Consider the following 13450-nt stretch of genomic DNA (forward strand, 5'->3'; position numbering starts at 1 on the left):
TGGCCACCCTGGGCTATACTGAATTGATCCAGTCTCAAAGAGAAACAGAGCCAGGCAGTAGTGCCTCTCATCTCTAATCCCAGCACCAGAGAGGTGGAGATGGGAAGTGATATGCTAGGCAGAGAGAGGAACATAAGGAGAGAGGAGCTCAGATGCAGTCTGGAAATGCAGTCTGTGGATGCAGTTTGAGGACAGGATTGTCCCTTTGGCATGAGGATTGGTAGAGGTAAAAGGTCTCTCTAGTGGCTGACCACTCTGCTTCTCTGATACTTTAGCTTTCACCCCCTGACTTCGAGTTTTGATTGATTGATTGATTGATTTCTGATTTTTCAAGACAGGGTTTCTCTGTAGCTTTTTTTTTAAAATATTTATTTATTTACTTATTATGTATATAACATTCTGTCAGTGTGCCTGTAGGCCAGAAGAGGGCACCAGACCCCATTACAGATGGTTGTGAGCCACCATATGGTTGCTGGGAATTGAACTCAGGACCTTTGGAAGAGCAGGCAATGCTCTTAACCACTGAGCCATCTCTCCAGCCCTCTCTGTAGCTTTTTGAGCCTGTCATGGAACTCAGTCTGTAGACAAGGCTGATCTTGAACTTACAGAGATCTGCTACCACTGCCTGGCTACTCCAGGCTTTGCCTTCTCCGCAGGCTGCTGATGGGCAGAAATCCTGTGAGCCTGGGCTCCCTGCGGGACAAGGTGCTGCTCATTGAGAATGTCCATCCCTCTGACACACTACGACCCCTGACTATACCCAGATGAAAAATCTGCAGAGACACTTCGGGCCGTGGCCTGATGATGCTCCGTTTCTCGTGCAATCAGTTGGGACTGATTGAGAACGAAGAGATTCTGAATTCCCTCAAGTATATCCAACCTGGTGGGGGGTTCGAACCCAACTTTACATTGTTCGAGAAGTGCGAGGTGAATGGTGAAAAGGCTCACCTGCTCTTTACCTTCCTGCGGGAGTCTTTGCCAGCGCCCAGTGAAGATCCCACTGCGCTCATGACCGACCCCAAGAGCATTTGGTCTTCAGTGTGCCGCAACGGCATTGCCTGGAACTTCTCGAAGTTTCTGGTGGGCCCAGACAGTGTTCCAATGCGCAGGTACAGCCGCTCTTTCTCAAAATCGACATCGAATCTGACATAGAAGCCCTACTGTCCCAGCAGCCTAATGGCTCCTAAGGCGTTCCTGGCATCCGGGGTTGGTGATCACTGGCTGCACTCTGGGGAGACTTCTTCCATGATGGTGTTTTCTCTAAATTTGCATAGAGAAACACCTGATTTCCAGGAAATCCCCTCAGATGAGCGCTGGTCTTGTCCATCCCTGCTGCCTTTCTGCCTCAACAAAGGTGATTTTCACCACTAATAAAGTGCTCAATGTCAAAGAAAAAAAAAGAAATAATTATAATTCATGCTACAGGCTCATTTTTTGAAAAAAAAAAAAACCTTGTAGAAAACTATTTCCAGAACTAAGTATTTTTGAGTAAGCTCTCCTTGAATAGTAATTGTGGTTTAAATGAGAATGGCCCCAGTAGGCTCACATAAATACATGGTCCTCCATTGGTGGCACTGTTAGGCAGAGATTAAGAAACAAGTCTTTGTTGGAAAAGGTGTGTGACTGGGGGTGGGCTTTGAGGTGTCACAATTCCTAGTTACCCATACCTGTGCGTATGGGTCAGATGTAAGCTCTTAGCTACTGCTCACTGCCATGTCTGCAGCGAGCTGTCATGACAGTCATGGACTCAGCATCTGAAACTGTATTCCCCAGCAAACTCTTCCTTCTATAAGCTGTCTTGATCATGGTGTCTTCACAGCAATAGAAAAGTAACAAAGGCAGTAATAGAATAAACATTCAAAATTTTAGAAGCTGAGTATACCTCTAACATTAGAATTTCCAAAGCAAAAAGCAAGTGACTGGAGATTGGCCTCATGGTGACGAGCACTTATGCTCAATCATGAAGGCCTGGTTTCGGTCCTAACCTGGAAGGTGGCTTACAGATTCCTGTGACCCAGATCCAAGGGATCCTGTGCCTTTTTCTGGCCTCTGCAGGCATCCACATGCATGCACACAGACACAGACATAAGAGCATATGTGCATAAATTCAATGAAAAACTATTGTATAAAGCAAATAATGACCCTAAGAACATACTGGATCTTTAATACTACTAAAGTTCATGGAAACGTTAGAATGCTTTCCTCAGCTGCCCCTCCTGGCCTTTCCCACAATCTATAATATTGCCCATTAAAATAAAAAAATCTATCTCCATTTTCTATATCATCTCTGTAAGTCTATCATTAATGTAAAAATCAATGTTAAATAACCACATAATTCCTTGAAGTCTATAGTCCATTGGTATGTCAGTTCTTTAAAAACTAAATGTAGAATTAAGATATAATCCAATAAATTCCACTCCAGTGACACACTCAAAAGGACTGAAACCAATGACTTAAGGTTATTTAAATACTTATGTTCACACCATCCCCTTTCAAAACACCTGAAATGGGGACGCAACCTAAGCACCACCAAGACGAACAGGTGAAAAAGTAGTATAGATGCCTGTGATGATTCATCTTCATTATCTACTCTGCTAGGTTTACAGTCACCTTAAAAAAATCACCTGAGTGTCAGTGTTTCCAGAAGGTTTAACACGGCAAGGAAGACCTACCCTGAATGCAGGCAGCACCATTCCTTAAGCTGAGGTCATCCCCCTCTGCTTTCCAACCGTGGGTGCACAATGACCAGCTCCTACATGTTCCTGCAGGTATCTCTTTCTGGCCATGATGGGCTGTCCCCTCAAACTGTGAGAAAACAAGTTATTCCTCCCTACTGGTGCTTTTGTCGTGTCTTTTCACAGGCATGAGGAAAGATAATTGTTAAAATACAGTGGGACACGACTCAACATGAAAGGGGAAGAAATTCTCACACATTTTCAACCTCAGAGACAGAAATGAAACAAGTCAGGCTTGAAGGCCACTGCGGCTGTATGCACACGGTGGTCAGATTCCAAAAGACAGAAGTGAAACTGTGGTTGCCAGAGGCTAGGATAAGGGTGTTTATCATTGTTTACCATGTCACCTTTGAAAGCTGAAAGCGTGTGGAAAGGTTGGTGGTGCTTATATATCTAACAATGGGAATATATTTCATGCTGCTGAGCTGGACATCAAAAAGTAGCTAAAACTGTAAGTTTTAGTTACTTGTATTTCACAATAAATAAGCATACCTAAACCAGTCCATGAACGCTTGGGGATGTGTGTGGGAGTGTCATATATCAATCTGTTGATTTCATTGGTTAAGTAATAAAAAACTGCTTGGCTCATAGCTTAGAACATAGGTGGGTGGAGTAAACAGAACAGAATGTTGGGAGGAAGAGGAAGTGAGCTCAGAGACTTGACAGCTCTGCTCTCTGGAGCAGAGAGATGGGATGCCCCGCTCCCAGGCAGACGCACACGATGAAGCTCCGACCCGGGATAGACGTAGGCCAGAATCTTCCCGGTAAGACCGGTGCCCACTGATTATTAGAGATGGGTTGATCGGGATATCAGAATTAGCCAGTAAGGGCTAGAGCTAAAGGACCAAGCAGTGTTTAAAAGAATACAGTTTCCGTGTAATTATTTCGGGTAAAGCTAGCCGTGGGGGCGGCCAGGTGCCGGGGACACAGCCCCGCCACTCCTATTTCAACAGATGTGGCCCAGAGGTAGAGTGCATGGACATGCAAAAGTCCTGGGTTCAATTCCCTCAGCAAGGGGGGAAAAAGACTACTCATGTGAAGATCTAACATTCTGTACCAGAGTCAAGGGAAAGTATCACCATTTTAATATAAATAACAATAAAATAACTAATAAATACAATTAAAACTTAATAGCATGGAGGGCACAGTGTAACCTGTAACCCCAGCACAGGGGAGGGTGAGGCAAGATGATCCTACATTTGAAGTCTGTCTGGGCTGTACAGAGTGACATCATCAAGAAAAAACCCAAAAGTCCTACACCTTTCAATGAAAGTCCTAACCTCTCAAATAAAAGATTAACAGCAGAAATTGATCCATTTTCTAAAACTACTTACAAACAAATAATACAACATATCATTGCCAATGTCTATTCGATTAGATTGAAAGATTTAATTATTAATTTATAATGCTTAAGACAGCATGGGCTTGCTGGGCGGTGGTGGCACACGCCTTTAATCCCAGCACTCGGGAGGCAGAGGCAGGCGGATCTCTGGGAGTTTGAGGCCAGCCTGGTCTACAAGAGCTGGTTCTGGGACAGGCACTAAAGCTACAGAGAAACCCTGTCTCAAAAAACCAAAAAAAAAAAAAAAAAACCGCAAGACCAATAGAATGTAACAGAGTTGTGCAATAAACCCTTCAAAACATGGTCAGTTGATTCTGAGCAATTGTGCAAGGGCAATTCAACAGAAAGGGGTAGTACTTTGAATTAATAGTTCTGCAGTGACTGGATCCAATGAGAACATATACCTTCCTCAGCATTCTAAACTTTATATGAAAGTTTGCTTAAATCAATTGCACTTTAAATATAAACTTTAAAATCTTAAAAGAGGGAGCCAAGGACATGGCTAATGGGTAAAGTACTTGCCGCACAAACGCAAGTTCAATGTCCAGAACTCACATGTAAAGCTGAGTGTGCTAGCACATGCTTGTAATTCCAGCTCCACAGAGGCAGGGGCAGGCGGGGTCCTAGGCTGTCCTGTCCCTTCACCTATTCTGTTTGGCAATTTCCAGACTAATGAGGAACCCTGGATCAACAACAACAACAAACCAAAAGATAGACACATAGATGATAAAGAGATTGTTCTGGAATATTACTTTACACCGTGTGAAGATATGTCACTGTGACTAGGCAGGATTTTTAGGGCAGAGAGAATGCTAGGAAGGGAGAAACCAGACAGATAGTAAGACAAGCAGGAGGACAAGCAAATGCCACACATCACGTGATGACACACAGACGAATAGAAGAGGGTCAATTTAAGTTATTTAGCTAGTGGGACAAGCCTAAGCTATTGGTTGAGTTTTAATAATTAATAATAAGTCTCCACGTCATGATCTGGGAGCTGATTGGTGGGACAGAAAAAAATCTGCCTACAATAGATAGTTTGAAAGATAGACAGACAGACAGACAGACCAAAAAGAAAATAGCTCCTGAGGAAAGAAAACTAATATTACCCTCATCCTATGCCTCCATACAGGCATAAAGGCCCACCAACACATATAAACATATGTATACACAAGAATGAACACACATACACAGATACATTATTCTATGTGAAAGGTTCCAGATTCAAAGGACTATAGTCTCTTTGATTTTATTTATACGACATTATGTTGTGTGATGAAGTTTTGCCTGGAGAGATGCAGCACACATGTCTACTTACCTCAGATAGGGAACTCACGTCAGACAAAAGTGCAGACCACCCAAGTCCAATGTAGAAAACTAAAGCGTTTAATTAGAGTTCCTTAGAGGGATATGGGTGAGGGGTTACTTACAGGAGCAGAAATAACTCAAAGACAAGTGCATCATCAATGCCCACCCCAGCATGGGAAGCAGCTCACAAACCTGGGAACACAGAGCACACTGCACAGCCTGCAGGCAGTTCCACATGTTGGAGAGCGCCCTTCCAGGTGTCTCAGTTGTCCAACCTCTTCCCTGCAGCTCAGCAGGTTCCTGTCGCTTCTATGCAGGTGCTCTGGTGTGAGTCTTCTTTGCAGCTCGTTTGGGTCATCTGACTATCTTCTTTGCAGCTCAAATCACCTTTCCATTTGTGGGGGACTCTCAGCTTCTGCTTACTGAGACAGGGGAATCCAGTCAGTTTCAGGGACTTCCTAAAACTCTTTCCTGCCTAGGGAACTTCCTGTAGATGAAATATGTCAACCTTGGAGGCAACTGTGGCACACACAGGTAGGATTTGCTGAAAGAGGCAGAGGCAGGAGGATCACAAGTTCGAGGCCAGCCTGGGCTACACATTAAAAAAAAAAAAGAATAGGCTTCCCCAAGTTGTGAGGCCTTATTTTAAAACATTAAAAAACAAAACACACATTTATAAAGATTACAATTTAACTTTCCCCCCAAATCATTACGATTACAGGATTTGTTGTGACCTATAGTATAAGCAGCTGTCCTCAGCAGTGATATTTGAGCCATGCCCTTGATTCAAATAGAAACTAAGATACGAGCTGGGTTGGTGGCATGAACCTCCAAAAAAAAAAAAAAAAACAACAACAACAAAAACCTGTATTCATGTATTCAGAAGCCTGAGGCTGGAGGATTACAAATTTGAGACATTCCTGGGCTACAAAATAAAATCCAGCTTCATAAACTTAGAGGGTTCTGGCTAGATGGCTCCAAGTAGAGTTGGCAAGCATGACAACCTGAGTTTGACCCCGAGGGTCCACACAGTACATAAGGAGGAGAGGACCTACCCATACGAGCTGTCATCCAGCCTCCACAGGTGGCCTGTAACACAATAAATTAGTGTTTTAAAAACCATGTAAAACAACAACAACAAAAACCCTCCAATCGACTAATAGTTGCCTGGCAGGGCATTCGTGACCCTTAGTGAGGTGTCCTGTTAACCAGCCATGCTACCCACAGGAGCACTCATTGGGCTGAGGAGAGGTGGGCTACCTAACAATGCCAGTAAGATCCCTGGTCTCTCTAACTTGAGGATAGATTCAGTGCCATCCACTGTAGTGATATCTTGTTTGTGATCTAACAAAGCCTGCCTGAAGATCAGAGTGCAGAGCTAAATCACTAGTAAGTTACAGAGGTGGTGGTGGCACATACTTTTAATCCTAGCACTCAGAAGACAGAGGCAGATGGATCTCTGTGAGTTCAAGGCCACCCTGGGCTAAAAGAGATTGAATCTAAGAGAGAAACAGAGCTCACACAAAGATGATCCCAGTACTTGGGATCACATGCCTTTAATCCCAGCACTAGGCAGGTGGAGACAGAAGTGATGTGGCTGGGTGGAGAGAGCGATATAAGGCAGGAGGAGACAGGAGCTCAGATGCAGTTTGAGGATTTGTGGAGACAGATGTAGTCTGAGGAGTGAGTCTCAGATGCAGCCTGAGGATTCCTAGGGACAGGACCTCCCCTTGGTCTGAGCATTGGTAAGAACTCTCTAATGGCTGCCCACTCCGCTTCTCTGATCCTTCAGCTTTCACCTCCTGATAGCTGACTCCGAGTTGTAGTGATATTATGTTTGTCTTAACAAATAAAGCTTCCACCGGGTGGTGGTGGCGCACGCCTTTAATCCCAGCAGTCAGGAGGCAGAGGCAGGCGGATCTCTTTGGGGTTCGAGTCTGGCCTGGTCTACAAGAACTAGTTCTAGGACAGACTCCAAAGCTATAGAGAAAACCTGTCTTGAAACACAAAACAAAACAAAAAACAAACAAAAAAAACCCCCCACAACCCCCCCCCCAAAAAAACAAATAAAGCTTCCCTGAAAATCAGAACGCAGAGCTAAATAAAGCCATTACAGTGTAGAGCTAACCCAATTTATTCCCAGGACTTGGGGGACAGAGGCAGAGGAATCTCTGTTATTTCAAGGCGACCCTTGACTAGATAAGAATGAATCTGTCTAAAAGAGAAACAGAATCTTGAAAAGGTGAGCCCGGCACTTGGGATCCCACCCCTTTTATCCCAGCACTAGGGAGGTGGAGACAGGAAATGATATGGCTGGGTGGATAAGGCAGGAGGAGACAGTCTGAGGATGCAGTCTGAGGACATGATCACCCTTTCAGTCTGAGCACTGGTAGAGGTGAGAGTCAGGTATTAGCGGTGAAAGCTGAGAGATGAGAGAAGCAGAGTGGCCAGCCACTAGAGAGTTCTCACCTCTACCAGTAACTCAGAAGGGCTACTAATTGGATCATCCTGCTTTCGCTTCCTGAGTGTTGTCATCAACACATTTCATGGCAGCCTGAGCTACAGAGCTATCTGGTCTCAGAAACTACAATGCACCTTAGTGCAACCTCAACACAGGGCTTCTGCTCTAGAGTGTCCCACTCCTGCTTGAGGGAGGATGATCTGGGCACTGAAGTTCTCTTAAGCACCCTTCTGTGGGATCAGGGAGTAAGGAAAAGGGAATGGGAGAAAATCCCAAGAAGGAAAGTGCACACACAGAGCCCACTTAAACCCGAGCCTGCTGACACCACCTACCAAAACCTCCAGCACCAGAGGACAGCACATGCACCTTGTGGGACCTGACCTGGGGCCTCTCCAAACTCAGGATGCTGAGGATCCAGACAAGGGTCTCCTTAGCAAAGAGCTCAGCTCAGGTCACTCAATGTTGGACAAGGAACTGTCGCTTGTGAGAAACAACAAACAAAAATCAAATATACTTAATCTAAGAAATGTCACATAATATTTAAAATATTATAATACATACCATATAAAACATTATTGTATATGTTTATATGATGTGTTGGCTTCTAGAATATATTAATGAATTGTGTTATTTAGGAAAATTTTAATGTTTTTATTAGCATATATCAATTATTCATAACAATTAATTTCATTACATTTCATGCAAGTACATTTTATGGTCACATTAAAATATAGACTCCTTCATGGATTTGTGTACATCCTTGTACAGGGACCATGTTAATCTATTTGTTGTCTAAATTTTAGTGTTTGTGCTACTGAAGCAGGCACACAATATATTTGCCATATTTATACATATCTGTCATTTTCCTTAGGTCTTCATCACCCTCTTCTCGATATCCTTTCCCAATTTTCCACCTCCTCTTGTTAACCCCTCCCTTCCCTCACACAATTCCTCTTCTTCTCTGAGGGCAGATGTATTATTCTACTCACAAACACACACTGTCCCATCGTTTCCTTTTTTCGAGACAGGGCTATGTAGTCCTGGCTATCCTGGAGTTCATGATGTTGACTGGGCTGGCCTCAAAATCACAGAGATCCACCTGCCTCTACCTCTTGAGTACTGGGATTAAAATCGTATGCCATCCCACTTGGCCTTCAATCATTTTCTTAGGAAATTTTTAGAAGAGAAGATTGAAAATCACCCTAAAATATTATTCTCAATGATTAAGTCTGAGGAAAAAATATTTCTCCACAGAGGAATTTAATAGTGCAGCTGTATTCACGCTGGTTTTTTTTTTTTTTTGACAAAGAGATTTTTAGGTACTCCTAACTTTTCAGATGTCATAGTAGAAATTTCTGGGTCAAATTTGACATTACCAGGGGTTCTAAATGTAGCTACAATGTATTTCACACTGAAAGCTTATAAACTAATTTAATAAGTAACTGGGGTGAAATCTTTACTATGAATTTATGAAATGCTGTTTGTTAGTAAACTCAACATCACTAAGGTTCTGGGCTGTGGGGTACATATGGGGCTGCTTCCCTGCACTCCTTTAATACCTGCAATGTGGATTTGCAGGAGCACACCAAGATACAAGTGCGCTGTAACCGATGAGAACCAAGAACTTCTCGTTTTGAGACCATGTTTGCTTTTTGGTGACACCGAACCTAAAGCTCCCTGTGAACAAGTAACTTAACCGCATTTTTAGAAAAGCACATACACTAAGCAACTCTCTCTAGTGTGACCAGCTTCTCTTTTGCAATCCCGGACATTCATCAAGAACACATATAAAAATCGTATTCCTAGGGCATTTGTAAGCAACTTAAAAGACTTGAAGAAGAACTGGTAGACATAAAATGTTGTTATAAAGAAAATATAGAGATGGGGCTGGAGAGGAGGCTCAGCAGCTAAGAGCACTCACTGCTCTTGAAGAGGACCTGAGTTCAAATCCCAGTACCATGTCAAGTGGCTCACAATTGCCTGTTAACAGCAGCCCAGGGGGAATTTGAGCAACTACAGCAACTGCACACATGTGCACGCATGCACACACACATACGAAAAAGAAAAGCCACATAACAATACACATCTGTAATCTTAGTGCTGCGGAGGTAGAGGCAGGACCAGGAGTTTACCATCACCCTTGGCTACAAAGTGAAAATAGCCTGTTCTTAAATACACTCTGTCTTAAAAAACAACAACAACAACAATAAAAAACAAACAAAACCATAACAAGTAAAATAAACAAAAATATGGATGAGAGAAAAACAAGAAATCTATGAAGGAGTGTGTCAAATAAAAACCAACAAAAGTGATGAAAAGTTGGAAAAGATCAAATTTAAAAGGCAATATCTGTAGAAAAAAGATGAAAATAGAACAAAATATAATTAGAAAGCAAGATAAATTTAGTAAACTGAGAACAGATGCTAAAAGAGAATTTTTGAACATGACCAGCAGATAAAATGTCATTTTCTATTTTTAGATGTGATCTTGCTTTGCTGACCAAGCTATTGTGAGTTCCTTCTACCTCTCCCTCTTGAGTGCTGAGAGAACAGGTGTGTGCCACCATACCTAGATGAGGAGACATAGTTCAAACAAAAACTAACTGATATCAAAGCAAGCACCAGTGAGAATGGTGAGATACAATATTTAAACAGCCCATGTATATAAAATAGTCTATAGGATACTGAGCAGATAGAAAATCATAGTGTAGTCTCTACTTTGTGTAGAGATGGAATGGCTAATCATACAACACTAAATGACCACATTGATTTTCCTTTTTATGAAATGGACCAAGCTCCAAATTTATGTACATGCATAGCAACAACCATTCCATTGGAATGTTGGACATAAGCAGGAGGACAGAGAAGTGTACAACAGGAATTCTCTCAGTCCACACTGGTAGCTTTAAAAGGAATTTCCTATGGCAGCTGGAGTGAGGAAGGAAACGTTCTGGGCCTGGTTCACAAGTGGTTCTGTATGACAGGATGGCTGGCACCCTACAGTGAGGTGACCCTGAGAGCGGCAGGAGAGAGAAATTCTGCTGAGAAGAAAGTTTACATGGTTGGAGTGGATACGTAAGCTTGGTGATCAGGAACTCAGGGTAGATTGGAAAACTGACGCAAAGAGTGGAGTCCGGTACTGGACGGATCTTTCAGAATGGGCAGCAGAGTGAGCGATCAAGCTATTGCACATATAGCGTCGTGTGAAGGGAAGCTTGTGGAAGAGAATGAAGTGAACGCCATCCACTTTCTCCAGTCACCCTAGTGCTTTCGTGGTGGGCTTATGCGCAAAGTGGCCATATTGTCTGAAACAGGGCCTTTGTGTGGGCTCAGTGCCATGACTCTCTCCCAAGGCTAACCGTGTAGATTTGCAAGATGCATCACTACTGCTGAACCTCTAACTAGACACCAGCACAAACCAGCACCGGGTGTGGCATGTTTCCTTGGATGAACAAGCCAGCTGCCTCAACAGTTTGATCATACTGAACACTTCCTCCTGGCATGGAAGAAAGATATTTTTAGTGAAATAGGTACATATTCTAGAAATGCCTTTGCCTACACTGTGTTATAGAACACTACTGCTGGTATCACTCTCCATGGACTCCTTGCCATCACTATCATTTTACTCTGAACAACAGTGCTTCACAGGAATAAACAGAGCTATCTCGTGTCATAAGGAAAGCAGCAGTCTGCTCAAACCCATGGAAGTCACTAATCAACAATGTACTTCATCTCTAGGAAGCACCTGCCCTAACAGAATAGTACAACGCCTATGAAGACTTGGCTGCCTCAGACAATACCTTGGAAGAGTGTGATGCTTAGAGTTGGTTTGTTAATTTAGATAAGGGCTTGTTCTATAGCCCAGGCTGGCCTTAACTCATAGTAGTAACGCTCCTGCTGCAGCTCCTGAGTGATGAAATTATCCGTGTGAATCACCATGCCTGGGTATGGTGCTGTCTTGCAAGATGCAGTGTATGTTTTAAGCCAGAGGTCAAAACATGGTGCCATCCTTCCTATGGCCAGGACAGAGGAATCAAGAGAAAAGTGGGGAGGTGTTGAGGGGCATGGCTCAACTGGGAGAGTTCTAGCGTTGAAAGCATAAAGACTTGAGTTCAGTTTCCCAGGATGCAGTGGTGCAAGCCTGTTACCCCAGCACCAGAAAGACAGAGACAAAGGATCTCTGGGGTTCAGGGCACGGAACCTTTCCTTGAGTTTCCCTCTTGCTTCCCCAAATGAAGGGTGACAGTCCCGGCTGCACAGTGGTTGTGTTGGGGCAGCCACCAGTCTAGCTGAATTAGAGAGCTCCAGGTTGAGCGGGAGTCTTATCTGAAGTGGAAGGCGGACAGTGACTGAGGAAGACAACTGATGCTGACCGCTGGCTTCCATATGCACGCGCACACATAGAACAGTGCACATTCCACACAGACGGGGAAAGAGGGGTCGCGACCCACAGGTTCAGAACCACTGCTGTCGGCTTTACTCCCATGAATGCCACCTTTATAAGAAGAGAGTTGGACATAGGCACAGATATACAAAGATCAGGATACAGGCATACAAAGATGACTCTGTGAAGATGGGACCAAAACAGATGGTTATCTGCAAGCCAAGAGCACAGGCCTGGGAAGAACCAGTCCTGCTGAAAACCCTGTCTCTTACTTGGAGCCTCCGGTATCATGAGAAAATACATTCCCATTCCAGAAAACACCCAGCCTCTAACACTAATCTTGGAAAATTAATGCAACAGCTCATACATAACTTTTATACTCATCTCTGGTTTGCAAAAATAAAATGATGTTAACTGACCAAGCAAAACCCCACTTAAATCAACCTTTTAAATGTTTTTTTCAAATCTTCAGTAACTCAGAGACTTTTGCATGGTAAGCAAGTGCTCCAACACCGAGCTAGAGGCCCGGGCCTGTTCTGCTACACCTCATTTTGAGTTCCTTCTCTCGGAGGCCTGCAGCCTATTTCCCTCTTAATTACCCCAATTAATCTCTAATTCCCAATGATAAAAAAAGACGGCGTTTCTCATTTCGGTTATTAACTTATTAGTTCCTGTTGCTTAGAAAGTAATACATCAATACAGAAGTCTCCCCTTAGCTGGGTTTTTTCTTTCCTATTTCAATTACCCTCAGATAACATAATGCAAAATATTAAGGCTTTTGTAAATAATTAAAACAATGAAAAGTTTTTAGTTGCCATCCCACTCTGAGTATTATGATGGGAATTTGCTTTATCCCGCTCTGTTCCATCTGGGTAGAGATTTCCTAGACATCCTACAGTACACACCAACAGCGAGTCACACAGCCGTCTTCTTTTCCGACTGTTAAGCACGCAGTGCCTGAACTCGGGTCCTCTTCACTTAAGCCTGACGCTAAGCTTCTATGCCTCCACCGAAGTAAAGAAGGCAGGGCTCTGTGAAGGGATGACATTCATTACTCTCTCTTCAGGGTGCAGCTTTCCTGCTGGCGAGTCACCGACTGCCACGCTAAGGTCGTCTCTTGATTAGAGCGAAGGCATGATAACTCTGGCGGTGGGTTACCGGCTCGGTCGGCGAGGCGGAACCAGAATTTAAAGGACCATCTAGCACTGAGATGCATGTCTC

General features: G+C 43.5%; 1 long non-coding RNA gene, 1 other non-coding gene and 1 pseudogene across 2 annotated transcripts; 1 reads left to right on the plus strand and 2 right to left on the minus strand.

Annotated features, from left to right (window-relative positions):
- Positions 1-681: 681 nt before the first annotated feature.
- Positions 682-1187, plus strand: LOC121461404 (annotated as a pseudogene).
- Positions 1188-5467: 4280 nt separating this feature from the next.
- LOC121461165 lies at positions 5468-13227 on the minus strand. The gene is made up of 3 exons (XR_005976166.1): positions 13135-13227; positions 6441-6474; positions 5468-5807 (listed from the first exon to the last, which is right to left on the minus strand). It is a non-coding gene; the product is annotated as an uncharacterized LOC121461165 (long non-coding RNA).
- LOC121461587 lies at positions 8571-8673 on the minus strand. Its single transcript, XR_005976203.1, has one exon. It is a non-coding gene; the product is annotated as a U6 spliceosomal RNA (small nuclear RNA).
- Positions 13228-13450: the final 223 nt, after the last annotated feature.

Source organism: Microtus oregoni, unplaced genomic scaffold (assembly GCF_018167655.1).
Source record: "Microtus oregoni isolate MIOR12 unplaced genomic scaffold, Mior012 000022F_ref0000154, whole genome shotgun sequence".
NCBI classification, from domain to species: Eukaryota; Metazoa; Chordata; class Mammalia; order Rodentia; family Cricetidae; genus Microtus; species Microtus oregoni.